Consider the following 19,696-nt stretch of genomic DNA (forward strand, 5'->3'; position numbering starts at 1 on the left):
CCAGGAGGTGAGGAGTGGGACTGTCTACCCCCTCTTGTAAAGCTGTGGCCCTGTGGAAGTGCTGGGTCGTGAGGAGCTACCCGGGGAGGATTGTGCCCCCGAGGGACTGTGGACGGCTGACTGGCATAAACTGCGATATTGCCCCCTAAGCGCTGTGAGTCTAAAGACTGTTGCTGCCTGTGGAGCTGCCTGGGGAGGATTGTGCCCCCAAGGGACTGTGCCCTGTGATTGATGTGACCCCCGAAGTGCTGTTGGCCCTGAGGACTGTGTGGGCAGAGGAGGGAGTAGTGCGCTGTGAATAGCGCCATTCTCCTGAGGAGAATCACGCTGGAGGAGCCTACCCTCGTTTCAGCGCGCTGTCTGTCGCCTTATTAATTAATTAGGAAGGGAGCCTACCCCTTGTCGCAGCCGGAGATCACCGTCGCAGCCCGGGTGCTGAGGAGATTGTGAAGGGACTTAATATCCAGAAAGGGAGCCTACCCCTTGTCCGGTCCTTGCGCTGTGTGGCAGCGCCGAAAATCACCGCTGCCGCCCGGCGCCGCCGTGAGGAGACCCCCCTGCTGGGGTGTGCATCGTCGCGGCAGCCCCCGATGCCAGGAGGGGGCCGCCGAAGTAGAGTGAGGGCCGCGCTAGGCCCTGAAGCCTGCCTGACCCGCGTCACGTGACTGGGGCGCCGGTGACGTCTACCGCCACGCCCCCAGCCACGCCGCGCACTGATTGGTTGCCCCGCCGGGCAGCAGGAAGAGGCCCGGAAAGCCCTGGGTTCCCGTGAGGAAGAGGGAACCCGGGTGAAGCCACTGAGGTCGCTGCCAGGCCTGAGACCGGAGCGGGAGCCTACCCCGCCGGTCCGGTGGGCCAGGAAGCCTGGAGTGAGCCGCAGGAAGACCGGAGCGGGAGCCTACCCCGCCGGTCTGCAGCCGAGGGTTGGAGTGGAGAAGGAGGCGGGGCCGGGGCACTCTGCCGGTGCCAGCCCCGCCGCCACAAGGGAAGCGCCGCCGCCAGACCGGGGCTTGTATTGGGACCGGGGAGGGCTCGGAGGAACCAGAGAGCCCCTCCCTTCCAGCACCATCGCCGGAGGGCCCCAAAAGAAGCCTGGAATCTCCCCACACCGGACACCTCCGCAAGGGGCCTAGTGAGCCCGAAGAGACAGGTAAACCCCCGAAAAGGGGAAAGTTGTGGTTGGGCCCCATTGGCCTTAACGAACTACCGCAGTGGGAGGTTGCCCCTCCCTGGGGGAAAACGAGTGACTATTGGGCCCTGGAAGTTAACCCCCGCCTGGGGTAGAGAGATTTATCAGGAAGTGGTGGGCCCAGCCCCAGGGATTAATCCTACTTCGCCTAGTAACCTGCTCAGCCTAGGCCTTGTGCATGGCTTATCTGTTATGAAATGTTTGCTCTTGCTCAGAGAGGCGGTTACTAGCCCTAATGAGATGGTTGCCTTCCACCAGGAGAGGGTTGTTCTTACATAAAGAGAAGTTGCCTGATTCCTAAAATGCCTAGTTATCCCCTGGGTTGCTCCTTCGATGAAATGTTTATGGAGATATGCTATGTCAAACATTGCGTTACCCCCTTTACTCCTGCAGTGAAACGATTCTTAAACTGAGCTGCATTGTGGTGACATGTTTAGTGTTATGCCTAAGCTAAGGTGATTGGTGGCCCTAAGTTGGCCTGACAAGTTATTCTAGGCCCTGTATATGCCCCTTGATAATGAGCCTGCCATACTGATTCCTGTTAGGGGTTCCTGGCTAGTATGTGCTGTAATGCTATATTGTCTTTCCTTACAGGGGTGGGGTTTGGCGTCATAACGCCTGAGGTGTATTGTTGCATGATGTGGGATTTTGAAATAACAGCTTCCCTAAGGATGAAGGCCTGAGTTGGCCCTGCCTGACGCATAGTTCCCTAGGTGGAGGGGGGAAGAAACCTGATGTCTTATTACAGGTGTTCCTGCCTAATGTTAATGCCAGGTGATTCCTATTCTTTTTGCAGGAGTCGCCAATGCCAGCTATTGTGGGTTCTTACCCCTAATGTTTGATTGCATGTTTAATGGGCAAATACGCCAAGTGCATTTTTCCCTTATATAGGTGTCACTGGTGTTACATGCCAAATGCTAACCCTTTTATATTTCAGCTAGACACTATGGACTATGGACTAAACCCCTTTTTTGTCCCATGTAAATAATCCCCCACTGAAATACTTGGCTTGGGTGCCAGTTGGCGCCATGTTATGATTACCAGTGTATTTTTCCTTTTTACCTTGCAGGTTGGAGATAACACTAAAATTATTCTTTTCCAACCAAAGGTGGAGTTGCGTCTCTTTTGTAGTGTGCCTGGTGTGTCGTCTGTGGGTACTGCGTGAGTGCTTCACATGTCCTCCAAGTTTGGCCTGCCCGCTTGATGCCATGCTACCCCCTTTGAGACGTGGGCAACCCCCATTTCCAACATTTTGGTGGCAGAGCGGTGGGATAGGACTTGTGTTTGCGCAGTACCACAGCGGCCACGGGTTACACTGCAAATAGAGCTTGGAGGTAATCTGAGCCTCGTTGTGGGGATTATTGTGTTTTTTATTGCTTCCTCCAGAAGAGTGTTGTGAATTGTCCCCTTGTTCCACTGGGAGGGTGTGTCCCGGGTGTACCTCGCCACGATGGGGTTGGTCTACCAGGAAGTGGACCTGATGGAGTACACCGAACAGGAGGTGATAGACTTCCTCCTGGAGAGAGGGATACCCCCAGTAGGGAACATTAGGAGGAACCTGTTTCTCTATGAGGCCCTCAAGAGGGGAGAGCCTTTGGAGATTGATGGGGACTTGTCTGACTACCCCCCCGAGGTGTTGAAGGGTCAGTGGGTTAGAGACCAGAAAGAGGGCTCCCCATCCAGAACCCTGGGAGGTAGTTATTCCGAGGAGGAGGAAGAATTTGAGAGGGCGGAGATGCCAGGAGCTGTTGAGGACACTGTAGATAGGGAGTCCAGCACTGGGTCCAGCCCCGGGGCCACTGCCCCATCCCTTTCCCTGTCCCCAGAAGAATGGGTAGATAGGCGAGAAGAGAGGGAGTATCAGCTGGCGCTGGCAAAGCTCAGGCATGCCGAGGGCTTAGCGCAGCTGAGGGTAGAAGAGCAGCGCCTAGAGACTGAAAGAGTCCTAGCGCTGGAGAGGATGGCGGAGGCGGAGAGGGCCTTCGCCAAAGAGAGATCAGCTCAGGTGGGTAGTTTGACCCCTGAGAGTGGTTTCAGGAGTCTGGATTCACCGAGGTGGGTGGGATCCAGTGGTGGCAGCGAGTGTAGGTCCAGTGCAAGGTGTCCCACTCCCGAAGCCCAGGAGACTGTGCCTGATTCCCCGGAAGAGGAGGACGGGTTAGTGTTCAGGGGCAGGGGAAAGCTGTCCCATCAGTCCTGGGGAGAGTTCGAGGAGGAGTGTTGGACTGTACTGGAGGATTGGGTGGTGAGGAGAGCAGTGGAGGATTGGGAAGGGCTGTGCCATGCCGTTATCCGGGAGCACATGCTGAGGAGTTGTTTCCCAAGACTGCGTCACCATCTGTTGCAGTGCGGGTTCTCAGACCCCAGGGAACTTGCACGGGAGGCAGACCTCTGGGTAAGTGCCAGAGTGTCTGGGAAGGCAGAGGGGAGTGATCCTGAAGGGAGTGAGACGGGGAGGTGTCCCAAGGTACCCCAGCTGCGGCCACCAGGCCTGGAGTGTTCTTTAAGAGAACCCCAGCTTGGGAGGCTAGGCTGCCCCGAGGTGTCATCCCGAGGGAGGGATCCCCTTATGTCAGGAGAACCCGGAGCATCATTAATCAAAGCTCCAGCGGTTCGGGGGACTGACCAGTCACAGGGTCTAGATCTTGGACTGGGGTTCCGGGTTCGGGAGTTGCCTGGCCTGGAGGGTGGGGTTCCTGTAAAGCAGGTCCCTACCAAGTTGACTCCCAGGGGTACCACTTCCAGTGGGAGGGTGCGGAACTCTGGGAGGGGGTGCAGAGGGAGGAAGGTCTCTTCTCTGTCACCGGCTCAGCCACAGGGCATAGATCCCGGGTTGGGTGGCCAGGGACAGGAGTTGCCTGCCCTGGTGGGCGGGACATCTGTAATCAGAGTCCCCCCGGAAGTGACTCCCAAGGGTACTTCTCCGGGTAGGAGGGTGCAGAATTCTGGGAGGGGGTGCAGGGAGAGGGAGGACTCGCCCCTGTCACCGGTTCAGCCTGTGAGTTTCGACTCCAGGTTGGGGAGAGAGTTGTGTGAGGGTGTCCCCAGGCGTAGGAGATGGAGGAACCCAAGGAGGAGAAGTAGGGGGAGGGGAGCCTCGCCCCTAAGGGCTGGTCATTCTGAGGGTGTAGACCCCAGGTGGGTGGACCAGTGGAAATTTGGAGAGAAGAGAGTGGTTCCAGAGTATCACAAGCCTGAGGCTAGAGCCTCCCACTCTAGGAAGGAGAAACATCCCACTAGGGAACACCAGTGGGGTGGTTGTGTTGGTGAAGGGAGGGTTGCGAAAGAGAACCATTGGGTTCCAGAGTGGAGGAGAGACTGCAGGTGCTCCTGTGGTTGCAGGCCTGCGTCCACCTTTTTCCGCCCCAAGCAGGGAAGCCCATCAAGGCATTGATCGGTCTACCCTGGCTTTTGGCTGGGGGGGAGTCGTGTTGGACTTGGCCTTTTTCCCCCAAAATTTTTCGCTTTTGACCCCCTTATCTGGATTGTCTCCCCCATGGGATTAAACCTGTATAGGCCATGAGTGGTGTGAGACCCCTTTTGAAAAATGTAAATTACCTGACATAATGTGAGACACTTTGTGAAGATGTAAAATTACATGTTGTAAATGGTACACTTGTAAATATCCCCCATTTTGAAAACGCACCTGACTGAAATGTATTGTTTTTAAAATGGATGCCATGGCCATGGGTTTTGCCACCTGACTGACATAGGTCAGCTGTCTAGATAACATTACCCAGCAACCCCTAGCTTTTGGAGGGAAAGCCTGGCACCCAGGGTGCTCACCCCCTCCCTTAGAACCAGTTTAGGCTAGATGTGCCAACATTCTAGAAGGTCCTGGCACTGCCTGGGAGGAGGGTATAAATAGGGGGAAGTGTCACCAGAGAGTTAGTCAGCGCTGGGACAAGGAAGGGAGGGGGACCTGCTGTGAGGTGCGACCGCCACATGGGCCTGTGAGCTGGGCCCTGCACCCCTATAAACCCCCCCCGCTGCTGTCCCCATGGGCCCCTGACAAAGGAGGGCCCCTACCCAGGTCACTGACGCCGTTTTGGACCAGGTACCACGTCAGCGCTGCATGAGAGAAGCGCCCAGGAGGTGAGGAGTGGGACTGTCTACCCCCTCTTGTAAAGCTGTGGCCCTGTGGAAGTGCTGGGTCGTGAGGAGCTACCCGGGGAGGATTGTGCCCCCGAGGGACTGTGGACGGCTGACTGGCATAAACTGCGATATTGCCCCCTAAGCGCTGTGAGTCTAAAGACTGTTGCTGCCTGTGGAGCTGCCTGGGGAGGATTGTGCCCCCAAGGGACTGTGCCCTGTGATTGATGTGACCCCCGAAGTGCTGTTGGCCCTGAGGACTGTGTGGGCAGAGGAGGGAGTAGTGCGCTGTGAATAGCGCCATTCTCCTGAGGAGAATCACGCTGGAGGAGCCTACCCTCGTTTCAGCGCGCTGTCTGTCGCCTTATTAATTAATTAGGAAGGGAGCCTACCCCTTGTCGCAGCCGGAGATCACCGTCGCAGCCCGGGTGCTGAGGAGATTGTGAAGGGACTTAATATCCAGAAAGGGAGCCTACCCCTTGTCCGGTCCTTGCGCTGTGTGGCAGCGCCGAAAATCACCGCTGCCGCCCGGCGCCGCCGTGAGGAGACCCCCCTGCTGGGGTGTGCATCGTCGCGGCAGCCCCCGATGCCAGGAGGGGGCCGCCGAAGTAGAGTGAGGGCCGCGCTAGGCCCTGAAGCCTGCCTGACCCGCGTCACGTGACTGGGGCGCCGGTGACGTCTACCGCCACGCCCCCAGCCACGCCGCGCACTGATTGGTTGCCCCGCCGGGCAGCAGGAAGAGGCCCGGAAAGCCCTGGGTTCCCGTGAGGAAGAGGGAACCCGGGTGAAGCCACTGAGGTCGCTGCCAGGCCTGAGACCGGAGCGGGAGCCTACCCCGCCGGTCCGGTGGGCCAGGAAGCCTGGAGTGAGCCGCAGGAAGACCGGAGCGGGAGCCTACCCCGCCGGTCTGCAGCCGAGGGTTGGAGTGGAGAAGGAGGCGGGGCCGGGGCACTCTGCCGGTGCCAGCCCCGCCGCCACAAGGGAAGCGCCGCCGCCAGACCGGGGCTTGTATTGGGACCGGGGAGGGCTCGGAGGAACCAGAGAGCCCCTCCCTTCCAGCACCATCGCCGGAGGGCCCCAAAAGAAGCCTGGAATCTCCCCACACCGGACACCTCCGCAAGGGGCCTAGTGAGCCCGAAGAGACAGGTAAACCCCCGAAAAGGGGAAAGTTGTGGTTGGGCCCCATTGGCCTTAACGAACTACCGCAGTGGGAGGTTGCCCCTCCCTGGGGGAAAACGAGTGACTATTGGGCCCTGGAAGTTAACCCCCGCCTGGGGTAGAGAGATTTATCAGGAAGTGGTGGGCCCAGCCCCAGGGATTAATCCTACTTCGCCTAGTAACCTGCTCAGCCTAGGCCTTGTGCATGGCTTATCTGTTATGAAATGTTTGCTCTTGCTCAGAGAGGCGGTTACTAGCCCTAATGAGATGGTTGCCTTCCACCAGGAGAGGGTTGTTCTTACATAAAGAGAAGTTGCCTGATTCCTAAAATGCCTAGTTATCCCCTGGGTTGCTCCTTCGATGAAATGTTTATGGAGATATGCTATGTCAAACATTGCGTTACCCCCTTTACTCCTGCAGTGAAACGATTCTTAAACTGAGCTGCATTGTGGTGACATGTTTAGTGTTATGCCTAAGCTAAGGTGATTGGTGGCCCTAAGTTGGCCTGACAAGTTATTCTAGGCCCTGTATATGCCCCTTGATAATGAGCCTGCCATACTGATTCCTGTTAGGGGTTCCTGGCTAGTATGTGCTGTAATGCTATATTGTCTTTCCTTACAGGGGTGGGGTTTGGCGTCATAACGCCTGAGGTGTATTGTTGCATGATGTGGGATTTTGAAATAACAGCTTCCCGAAGGATGAAGGCCTGAGTTGGCCCTGCCTGACGCATAGTTCCCTAGGTGGAGGGGGGAAGAAACCTGATGTCTTATTACAGGTGTTCCTGCCTAATGTTAATGCCAGGTGATTCCTATTCTTTTTGCAGGAGTCGCCAATGCCAGCTATTGTGGGTTCTTACCCCTAATGTTTGATTGCATGTTTAATGGGCAAATACGCCAAGTGCATTTTTCCCTTATATAGGTGTCACTGGTGTTACATGCCAAATGCTAACCCTTTTATATTTCAGCTAGACACTATGGACTATGGACTAAACCCCTTTTTTGTCCCATGTAAATAATCCCCCACTGAAATACTTGGCTTGGGTGCCAGTTGGCGCCATGTTATGATTACCAGTGTATTTTTCCTTTTTACCTTGCAGGTTGGAGATAACACTAAAATTATTCTTTTCCAACCAAAGGTGGAGTTGCGTCTCTTTTGTAGTGTGCCTGGTGTGTCGTCTGTGGGTACTGCGTGAGTGCTTCACATGTCCTCCAAGTTTGGCCTGCCCGCTTGATGCCATGCTACCCCCTTTGAGACGTGGGCAACCCCCATTTCCAACAGGGATAATAAGAAGGTCCAGGTATTCATGACCCAAGTGTTGTTGCACTTTATGTGCAAACCAAAGATGTTTGCAACCAACCAGGCTCGGGTGGCTTTTCTAATATCCTATTTAGGGGGGGAAGCAGCACAATGGGCGGTTCAAGTTGTCCGAAGGGATGATCCTCTACTCTATGACTGGGACAAATTCCGAGTGGAATTTGAAAAAACCTTTGATCGCACGGCAGAAACATTCTCAGCAGATAGAGATATTTTAGCTCTGAAACAGGGCAACACTGAACTTGTGACATATTTGAATAGTTTCCGCCGCCTCATGGCAGAAACAGATTGGCCAGAAGCTAAACAATCTGCGTTGTTCTATCAAGGCTTGAATGACGAGATGAAAGACGTCTTGGCGCACATTGATCCACAGCCCCGTACCTGCTCCGCTCTGATTGAACTTGCATTGCACCTGGTTCATGGAATAAAAGAACGGAGGGGTGATCATAAGAAAAAAGAGATGCCAGTGATGGCTTACGATAGAGGGGGAGAAAAACCAGCTTCGGCTCAAGACGCCATGGAGATTGGAGCTGTGAGGGCTTCCTTGACGTTAAGTGAAAAAGAGTATCGGAGGAAAAATGGTCTTTGTCGGCACTGTGGCAAAAAAGGCCACTATTTGAGAGAGTGTTCAGTGAAGCCTAAATCTGGAAGATATAAAACCGGACAGGCTGCAGTTGGAGTATCTGACAAGCCGTCGGAAAACTCCCATGCTTGAGGACGAACGAAGGGGCCCCCTCAAGTCGGATAATAATCCCTTCAATTGCACCGGGCGGTAATCAGGAGAAGAGCCATGTATTTTTGGTGATGTCCCTGTTCATGGAAAAAGAAGAAAAAGAAGTTAATGCGATGGTGGACTCTAGGGCAACTGGATGCTTCATGGACTATGCAGAAGCTGAAAGGCTAGGAATCCCACTCATCACCAAAAATAAACCTGAAATGGTATATGCAGTGGATGGTAGTGAATTGTTAGCCAGGCCTATAAAATAGCACACGCCGGAGTATCTGCTCGTATACCAGGGTGTACAACATGAGATGTTATCTTTCAACATTATTCAGGCCCCGCAATATGGAATCATATTGGGACTTCCATGGCTTAAGAAACATGAACCACATATACATTGGATGTCTCAAACCATCAGTTTTGTGTCTGATTTTTGCAATAAACAGTGTCTGTTGGTGTCTGAAGACCCGTCCCGGGCCTTGGCCTCTTTACATAGCATCGCTACTGCTGAGGAGAAGGATGTGGTATTGCCTTCATGTTACAGGGCATTTGAAAAGTTGTTCAGTGATACACAAGCCGAAGCTCTACCACCGCATAGATCCTACGATTTCCGGATCGACCTTACTCCAGGATCGGTTATTCCTAACGGAAGACTCTATGCTCTCACAGTGCCCGAGAACGAGTACTTACGGGCTTATTTGGATAAATATCTGGCTATTGGGTATATACGGCCTTCAAGAATTCCTGCGTCGTCGCCTTTATTCTTTATTCCTAAAGCCAATGGTGACAAGAGATGTTGCATCGACTATCGTGCCTTGAATTCCATTACTATCAAGAAGCGGTACCCATTACCATTGATTCCTGTCTTGTTAGAACAGGTAAGATCCGCCAAGGTGTATACCAAGCTTGACCTGAGAGGCGCATACCACCTCGTCCGAATAAGATCTGGGGACGAATGGAAGACTGCTTTCAAGACACGGTATGGGCTGTTCGAATATCTGGTGATGCCCTTTGGGCTGTGTAACGCCCCAGCCGCCTTTCAATACTTTCTGAATGAGGTGCTGAGAGACTTTTTGGACCGTTTCGTAGTCGTGTACATCAACGACATCTTGGTGTACTCGGACTCAACGGAGGAACATCCATCACACATGAGCCAGGTGTTACAGGCCCTACTCCTTCATCATCTTTATTGCAAAATCACGAAATGTGAGTTCCATGTGACCACAGTTGAATTTCTTGGGTTGATGCTTACGCCATCGGGTCAGGTGATGGCGGAAAGAAAAGTGAAAGCTTGTCCCTGTAACATTAAAGACATACAGTGCCTCCTTGGTTTTGCCAATTTTTATAGGCGCTTCATAAGGGGGTTTTCGGCCTTGGTGACTCCTCTTACCCGTCTTACTAGAAAGAAAGTACTGTTTCTCTGGGGAACTGAAGCACAGGATGCATTTGATGGATTAAAGGATGCGTTTACTAGTGCTCCTGTTCTAATTCATGCCAATCCTAACCTACCCTTTTTGGTGGAGGCGGATGCCTCCGAAGTGGCGTTAGGAGGCGTTTTATCGCAAAGGAATTAAACCACCGGAAACATGCATCCTATTGCATTTATGTCAAGGAAACTCAGTCCAGCCGAGATAAATTACACAATAGCTGAGAAAGAGCTGCTGGCCATACGGGATGCTTTTGTAGAGCGGAGACATTGGTTATTGGGAGCTATACATCTGGTCACTGTCTACACACACCATCGCAATTTGCAGTTTATGCGATCAGCCCGTCATCTTACTCCCAGACAGTTACGCTGGATGTTGTTTTTTGAGGAATTCAGGTTTGTGGTTACGTACAGACCAGGTATCAACAATAAAAAAGCGGATGTACTAACTAGGCAAGAAAATCCTGCTCTACATTCCACGACACAGAATCGCTCCATCATTGATCCCTCGAAAGTGGTGTGTATTGCTCAATCTAAAGACTTTCTGAAAGCTGTACGGACTGGGATTCAGTCATTTGTGTGGAGAACCTGGCTTCGTCTTCATCCAGAGTGGAAAATGATACACGGGATGGCCATGAAAGGAACACAAGTGCTGGTACCCACAAAATCCCTGCAAAGAACAGTGTTTTCTTGGTGCCACGAGACGCCTAGTGCAGGTCACATGGGATACGTGAAAACACTTGAGAAGGCATTGAGACAATTCTGGTGGCCCTCCATACGACCCGATCTGTGTCAATGGGGAAAAAACTGTACACAATGTGCCCAAATGAAATCAGACCGTCAACAACCTCAGGGATTTTTGAAACCTTTGCCCACACCTGGAGAGCCTTGGGAAAGCTTTTCAGTGGATTTCAATGTGGGACTCCCTAAAGACCAAGTCATGACGACCATCCTGGTAGTAGTGAACTATCTCACAAAAATGGGACACTTTATCGCTTGTGATCAGGTCTGTATGGCAGGTCGTTTAGCCCAGCTGCTCTTGGTGCATGTGGTGAGGTTACACGGACTCCCGAGGGTGATAGTGTCAGATAGGGGGGCCCAATTTACTGCTCACTTTTGCAAAGTCTGGTGTTCTGCTTTACATATAACCTCTTCTTTGTCCACTAGCTTTCACCCCCAAACGGACGGCCAAACGGAGAGATTAAATCAATCATTAAAACAATATCTCCGTTGCTATGTGCAGGCCGATACGGACTCCTGGGTGGATTGGCTGTGGGTGGCGGAAATGGCATATAACAGCACTCAACACTCTTCCACACAGCACTCATCTTTTTTCAGTTCGTACGGTTATCATCCTAGGGTGAATCCCTTGGTGCTCCCGAACGATACGGTCAGGCTGCCAGATGTCAGGGCTCGATTATCACGTATATGCCAAATCCTTCTGGCGACGCGGTGTAATGTAGCTCAAGCTAAAGTGAGGTACAAAGTGCAGGCTGACAACATCGTAGGCCGTGCCCTGAGTATAAGAAGGGCGACCTTGTATGGTTGTCTACGAAACAGATTAGGTTTAGGAAACATAGTGTATTTAACCCACGGTTTATTGGTCCTTACCGGGTGGTGGGTAGAGTGAATCCTGACTCTGTGAGGTTGCGTCTGCCTGCTCATTTTAAGATACATCCTGTTTTTCACGTATCTTTGCTAAAACCATCTGTGGTACCTGTACATAGGGCTCCACTACCTATTTGGGTGCAGCAGGATCAGGAGTATGAGGTGCGCAGGATTCTTGACTCCAGGTGGGTGAGGGGGCATCTGCAGTATCTGATTGCTTGGAAGGGGTTTGGCTCGGAGGAGAACTCGTGGGAGCCTGTGGGTTCGTACACGCGCCTCGGCTCGTGGCTCGATTCCATGCTAGGTTTCCATCCAAACCGGCTGCTGGACAGTGCCCCTTGTGAGGGGGGATGTACTGTCAGGATCAGCGGAATGTGGTGCCGCTGTCCGCGAGATGCGTGGCACATATCAGCTCTGAAACCCAAAGACTATGTTGCCCATGATCCTTGGTGGCAAAGCAGCGTGGTAGCGTACGTTACGCTGAGTCAGGAACTAAGTACCGGCGGCTGTGAAGGACGGTGCCGATAATTCTTGCTGTGTTTGGTGGCGTGGTCGGTAAGACAAGCATTCGCTGGTGAAATCGTGAGTACAGATACTGTTTTCTTGTCCACACTCGCTCTCGGAATTGGACCGAGTGTGTGTCACATTATCTGCGTCTGGAGGACACGCGGCTGCTGGTAGTATTTGTAGCTGCTTGGATTCTGCTGTGCTCTGCTGTGTTAACGTTCATTTTCTTTCCTGTTGGAAGAGAAAGATACGCTTTCTCATTGCAGGAGGAAAACGTTATTCCGTGGCCAAACAACATTTGGATATGAACTCTTGATGAGTCTTCTTGAACAAGGTCATATTTCTTGAACTGTTGGAGATTGCTAGCGGTTTGGGTTCAAATCGTTGGGCGAGTTTCTTACAGATTACATCAATATGTACAAAGACTAAAACACGTTTATATATGTAAACTACCATTTATTATCATGGGAAGGAACTGTGGTATGGTGAATTAACCTCACGTATTCTTATATGCTTTATTTGCACATTGTTATTTCATTGTTTTTTTCAGGAGAGAATCAACAGGGGGTACTTGATCAGAGGGAGCTTGTGACCAAGATTAGCACAGAGAAATATTGTGGTGTGTGATCTATGTTAATTGGTGCATACATCTCTCTCAACAAAGGAGGTATAGGTTTATAGTAAGGTGTTCCTTATTTTCTTCTAGCTGGTGGCAGCCCCTGGTATTACCCTGTGCCTGTGCTCCTGTATTTAAAAACCTTGGGGCATATTATCAAGGGGGTTTATCTCCGCTTTTTTGGCTTTAAAAGCCAAGAAAGCGGAGATAAAATTATCTCCCTATTACCAAGCTGTCGCTAACACCAGTTAGCGACAGCTAGTAGGAGATAGCGACCATCTTGGGCCCCACTTTGCATGTCAGTGATATTTATCACTAATGAGATGCAAAGTGGGCGTGCCAAGATGTTAGAGACTGAAAACAGTCGCTAACATCGCTATCTCCTATTACCAACTTTTGGAGATATTCGCGCTAAGCGGGAATATCTCCAAAAGCTAACACCTGCCCTGAGCAGTTCTTAGCCATGTTATCCAATGGGAGGTGGATAACATGGCTAAGAGCATTTGCTCGATAATGCATGAATATCGCTGACTTTTCAGCGATATTCATGCATTTCGGCCGTTTTTTATCGCATTTGCGATAAACCTTGTTAATAGCAAGGTTTATCTGCGATAAAAATCGCCGATGTGCGGCGATAATTTTTGTCTCTAAACAAGTTAGAGACAAAAAGTATCGCTAGTTGTTGGTAATATGCCCCCTTATTATCTTCCTTTTCAGGTAGGGGTCTAGAAGTACACTTATGCGAGGATAGAGGAAGCAAGTTAGATCTATCTTGTAAGAGACGAAAGGGGGGGAATGCTTTTCTAAACAACTGTCTTTGTCATTTCAGATATCCTTCCCCGCTGTTCCCTTCCTTTCCCGTGCTCTCAGGACTATTCTGTTGTCTGTGTTGTATTTTCAGACTTCAGGGTTGTTGTGTGGGTGAGGGTTTAGGACTTTCGTCACAGCCCCAAGGAGTATAGGAGACGGAGCCTGACACAGAGGGTGGCAGTGGTGAACCAGAGGGTGGCAGTGATTATCCATAGGGTGGCAGTGGCAAACCAGAGGGTGGCAGTGGCGAACCAGAGGGTGCTGTGTGTGAGAAGTTGGCCTGGTATATGATGATCACTATTCTAGTGAGCACCTTGCACCAGTCCAAACGACCCTTATGGTGATTGGTTGTACGTCAACCTTATAGACCAGCTATCCTAGTGGTAGCATGGACAAAGCATAAGCAGTCTTAGGCTAAACTCAAGAGGGCATGTGAAGCCAGCTGTTTTTACCATATGCAATCCTTTAAATACCAAATGAAAGGACACCACACAAGTTATATATTATAAAATATATGTATTTATTTCTAGAATAATACCCTTGACTCTTTACGAGCACAGGAGCACAAGCGTTAAACGAAGAACACAGTATAACATACAATAAGATGCACAATTATGGGTAGGCCGGGTGGCCACTCAAACCACATATTAAGAAAGTGGTATAAGTACCACGTCACGAACAATAAGCAGGCCTAGGGCCTAGGGAATCGCTGGGCCTACACTGGACTAACGAAGGTTAGGACATAGGAGGCCCACAGGATGCGGGTGCAGTGTCTATAGGCAACCGCGTTTACTTTACAATGCAAGTCAATGGTGCGTAAAAATCAGAAAGTTATAGGTTTAGGAGTCTTCCGACTGGACTAGAACTTAGCCACTAAAAACTAGGACACTAAAGGTGTAAACCACTATAGGAGCACCGGTGTAATCTCGTTACCTCACCCACAGGAAGCGGGTGCATAGGTGCCAAAGTGCGTCGGGTTTCTTTGTGGAGTTCTATGGAGCTTAGCGGTAAAGATGCTGCAGGCGGCCAGGAGAGAAGAGTCCGGTTGGATCCAAGGGTGTATCAAAGATGTAGAGTACTCGAAAGCAGAGGGGACAGAGTCTAGGTCACTAGCTCTAGTAAGGAGACTTGGCATTATCATCGTGCTGTACTCTTTGTTTAATGTTGCTGTAAGTGCGCTGCGCTTTGAATTTTAATCTGTTTTTATTATCGCCGCCGCGCCCACACACTTGCACCATAATTGGGCCCCCCACCGCTTTTAGAGCGGAGTTATTCGGATTTTGGTTGCTTACTCGTGGCGCCTGGTCGCCATATTGGGGGTGCTGCTCTTCCAGCGCTCCACCGGATCCAGCGCTCTAGTGCTCCGTTTGGAGACCAGGTGAGGCTGCATTTAAAGCTCACTTCCCTTCGCGCAGCGGAGACGCGCAGCGGTGGCGCATGACTCGCGCCGGAGTCAAGCCAGAGTCCTGCCCGTCTGCGCCCGTCAGCGTCCCGGAGGCGATCGGGGCGGCGGGTTGGGCTCTGCAACCAGGCATGTGTCACACAGGGTCGCCTGTGCGGCGATATACTCCTGGGGAGCTTCGCTCTCTTTCTAATCCAGTTAGTGGCTGTTGCACTGTCTTCCCTGGCCGCCACCGAGGTAAGTCCACCTGCCCTGGCTGTGGCTGGCACCCCAACCGCGCTCAGTCATCGTCCCCTAACAATAACATCGTCAGTGCTGGTTATCCCTGCATGTTATTAAACACTAGATCGGCGGGTAGACATGCACAGGACATTTTTGAACTTCTGGATACGATGAAGCCATTTTGTCTTATGCTTACTGAGACGTGGTGGGGTGAATTCTCCAACCCAGATGTCGCCATGGCAATCCCGCCTGATTATAACATCTTCAGGAAGGATAGAGCTAAGGGAAGGGGTGGTGGAGTGGCACTGGTGGTGAAGAAAGGCACGTCCTGCGCTATCTTGCCAGTGGAGGACATCCGCGGCTCGGAGACCCTTGCTTTTTCTATCACTCTGTCTCCGCACCAATCAGTTAAGGGATTACTGGTTTACAGACCACCTGGTCCACCCGGAACGTTCTTTGAAGATCTTGACTCCGTGTTGCTGGGACTGGCCCTGAAAGCGGAACATTGTATCGTGGCAGGGGATTTCAACTTCCGGATGGATGATCCGTCGGACCCTGCCGCTATTAAACTTTCAGAGGCTATGGCCCCGCTGGGACTGATCCCTTATCTGCTGGGGCCTACGCACGACAAGGGGCATACTCTCGACCAGGTTTTCTCGTCATCCCCCCTTGAGGTGATAGAGATTATCCCGGTACTATGGTCAGACCATTTGCTTGCCAAATTTTCGATCAAAGGCACAGTTAAATCTGCTGCTGCTCTGTCACAGCAGCAGGGTCGAGTCCATAGGGCTTACCATCGAGTGACCCCTGCGATGCTGGCCCAGGCCGCCTTGGACCACCCCTGCCCCCTCTCAGGCGACCTGGAGAGGGAGCTGGAGGCCTTGCAAGTATGGCTTTTAGACAGGCTAAACGATCTCGCCCCGGAATTGACACCTCGCCTGACACCGAAACGGGTCTCCGCGCTTTGGTTCACTGCAGCACTGTCGGCTATGCGGCAGCAGTGCAAGGTGGCCGAAAGAGCCTGGCAGACACAATACGATTCTGTGGCCAAGCTGACCTATAAGACGGTGGTTAAGGCTTATCACCGGGACATTCGCCTGGGAAAAAAAGCCTACTTGGCAGGGAGAATAGAAGCCGCTTCCAACTCCTGTAAGGAGATTTTCTCCATTGTGAGAAAATTTATATCCTCACGGTCCAATACCTCTGATGAGAGGCCATCTGATTCCTGGGCTTCGGATCTTGCTGATTTTTTTACGAGCAAGATCCAACTTATACAGGATTCTTTTCCACCAATTGTATCTGCGTGCCTGATTAACCCTGAGGCCAACTTGTCCCCTTTGGCCTCGCCAGGTTTGACGTTGGGCGTGTTTCCACCTATCTCTGCCCCTGCCTCATTAGCCCTTATGGGCAATCTTAAATCGGGCTCGCCTCTGGACCCGTGTCCCGCTAAATTTCTGGCGAAAATTGCAGAGGTGATTAATCCGCTGGCGAACCCGCTATTGAATCTCTCGCTGAGCCAGGGAGTGGTTCCGCATGCCTGGAAGCAGGCGATGGTAATTCCGCTGCTCAAGAAGCCTGGCCTAGATCCGAAGGCCCCAGTCAACTATAGGCCTATCTCTCTGTTGCCGGCTCTCACGAAAATTGTGGAAAAGCACGTTCAGGAGGTGCTCTCCAATTTTCTAGAGACAAATGAGATCCTGCATGCCACCCAGTCGGGCTTTCGTCCGCATCTCAGCACAGAGACCGCGCTCCTTGAGGTATCAGAAACCATTAAAGGGGTTCTGGACTCTGGGGGCAAAGCCATGCTGGTGATGCTTGATTTGTCGGCGGCTTTTGACACCGTCCCCCATGATGGCCTTCTCGTAAGACTTTATGAGATAGGTCTGCGGGGGACGGTGCTCAGCTGGTTTTCCTCCTTTCTAGCTGGCCGCCGGCAAACGGTCTGGGCCTCGCCAGATTCCGCTGTGATGCCGCCTCTGGGAGTCGGGGTCCCATAGGGCTCTATTTTGAGCCCGACCCTTTTTAACATCTTCATGACCCCTTTGGCGGCGTTGGCGGCGTTGGCGGAGTCGTTTGGTGCCCAGATCGTATCCTACGCAGACGACACCCAGCTCCTCTTCTCGTGTAAGAGAGGAGGAGATTTTGACGGGGAGAGTATCCGGGATTGCCTTGGGGCTGTTTTTCAATGGTTCCAACTGAACAGCCTCAAGTGCAATTCCGATAAGTCCGAGGTACTCTTCTTTGGGTGTGACACGGAGCCAGATTGGCAGGCTTGGTGGCCCATCAATATGTTCCCTCCGTCTTGTTCTTCCTAAATTGCTAAGAACTTGGGGGTCAAGATGGACAAGGGGCTAACACTGAAATCCCAGATCCTTGGGGTGTCGGGCACCTGCTTCGGCATCCTGAGGATGCTGCGGAGGTTTCTTCCCCTTTTGTCGGAGGAGCACAGGAAGCTGACTGTGCAGGCCCTGATCGGTTCCAGGTTAGATTATTCGAACGTTCTTTACCTGGGCCTGCCAGAGTATCTGCTTCAGCGGCTCCAAGTGGTGCAGAATGCTGCCGCGAGATCTATCTTCGGCTTGAATAGATGTGCCAATGCTGCGGGCCTGCTGCAGACTTTGCATTGGCTTCCAATCCGCCAACGGATCGCCTTTAAGGCTTTGACTTTGGCCTATAAGGCCCTCCATGCGGTGGGAGCAAAGTACCTCCAAAAGAGACTTGCCTTTTATCATCCGGCTCGCTCTCTGAGGTCGGAATCCCTGTTCCTGGCGGTGGTCCCGCGAGTGAAGAGAGCTCGCCTGGGAGGTCGCTCCTTTGGACTACTGGCGCCACAGTTGTGGAACTCTCTGCCGCTCACCCTTCGGGGAGCCACCAGCCTACTTGCCTTTAGAAAAGGTCTTAAAACCTGGTTGTTTACCCAGTAGGCCGCTTTTTTGTGCGCCCTCTCTGCCTTCTGTCCTTTTCTTTTTTAACCGTGTTATGTTATTGTGTTGCAGCCCTCCTTACTCAAAGCGCCGGGACACTCTTTTTGAGTAGCCGTGCGCTATATAAAAGTTAATATAACATAACATAACATAGCATAACATAACAGTGACCAGGATGGAACCAGGACGGAACCAGGCAGTGTCGGGTTGCGATCAGGTGCTGTCGAGTAGTTTGTTTCCGCTGCCACGTGGACCAGGAAGGATCGAAGATGACCAGCTGGTGGACACGAGCTGTCCCACTAAGTCTCTTGCTGTCGGCGGTGTCGGTTCTCGAATTGGAGTCACCAAACCTTGGCAAATACAACCCAAGCAGGACTCAAAGATGTCTTCTGGATCGGACCGGGAAGGTCAGATCGATGGCTCCTTTTCAGGGGAGCTAGGGCCAATCTGGAGCAACCAGACCAGCAGTGTAGTTTTGATGGATCCTCATCACAGAGGCCACTAGCCAACGGGCAAGCAACCGGACAATGCATCAAGCAGGAAAAGTGCATAAGGGGCCCACACAGACCTCGGTGAGTTTGGAGGGGGGATTTTTGGAGCACAGGCTGCTCGGGGCTGGGGCTTCTCAAACCCCGAAGCACAGCATCGAGGGTGCCTTGGGAGCTGCACAGGAAGCACTTTGTCAACTTTTCAAGATGGTCGGTCCCACGTCTCTCGTCTCCTCCACGGGTCTCAGCTTTGCCAGGACTGTGGATTGGGCTGTTGAATGTCTAGGAGTCTGGGTCTTGTTGATCTCTGTCGTTCGAGCTCCGGTGGGAGCAATGGCAAAGAAAGTCTTGATGCGCTGATGGTGCCTGCTTGCACAGAGTGGGCACTCCTTGACCACAAAGGAGATTCTTCAGTCCTCCACGTCGAGTGGGATGTCGAAGGGTCCAGAGTTTTGTTTCAAAGTTTCAGTCAGGATGATCTGGTTTGCATTGGCACAGCTCCTACCTTTATTCCAAATCTAGGGGCTGGATCTCCTGCTAGGTCCCTCCTATGGGTGGGACCCAGGAAGGGAGTGGTTACACCCCTTTCCCTTTGTCCAGTTTCACGCCAGAGCTGGGGCTGGAGAGCCCCAGCACCGGTTTGAACTGGACTTTGCATGGGAAACCTTGTGTGCCCCAGGCAGTGTCTAGTTTCATTCCCTGCCCCAATCACTATCTCCTGTCTGGGGAGGTGTAACACCTCCCTGCGACAGGAAACCTATTGTCCAGGCCTCCCCTGCCAGAGTTTCGGTCAGCAGCAGGAGGCCAGACTTGTGTCTGTGGCAGCAGCATCCATTTTGTGATGCTGAGGCTCTGGTTAGATTTAACCACGTTTAAGCAAACTAACATGTCTTCTCCCTCTAGAAGGGTGGAATGCTACCCCCGTCACCAGAACTGGCGAGGGGGTAGTATTCCAAAGCGCGTGACACCTTACACGACATGTTTCGATAAAGCCAAACCAAAGTTCGCAAGTAACCGCGAGGATTATAATGCACTTAAGAGTATATGGTATGGCAATATCCCAGAACAGCTAAAGGACATGGTTCCGAAAGCTGGAGACAGGCTCAGCTCATGCTAGAGCACCATCTCACATAAAACCAAGCACTCTGCCTCCAGGATTGTTAAGGCCTGCCATAGGAGAGACTTATAGGTGCATATGTGTCCAGATATAGCTTTAGAT

The sequence above is a fragment of the Lissotriton vulgaris genome, chromosome 7, assembly GCF_964263255.1.
Source record: "Lissotriton vulgaris chromosome 7, aLisVul1.2, whole genome shotgun sequence".
NCBI classification, from domain to species: domain Eukaryota; kingdom Metazoa; phylum Chordata; class Amphibia; order Caudata; family Salamandridae; genus Lissotriton; species Lissotriton vulgaris.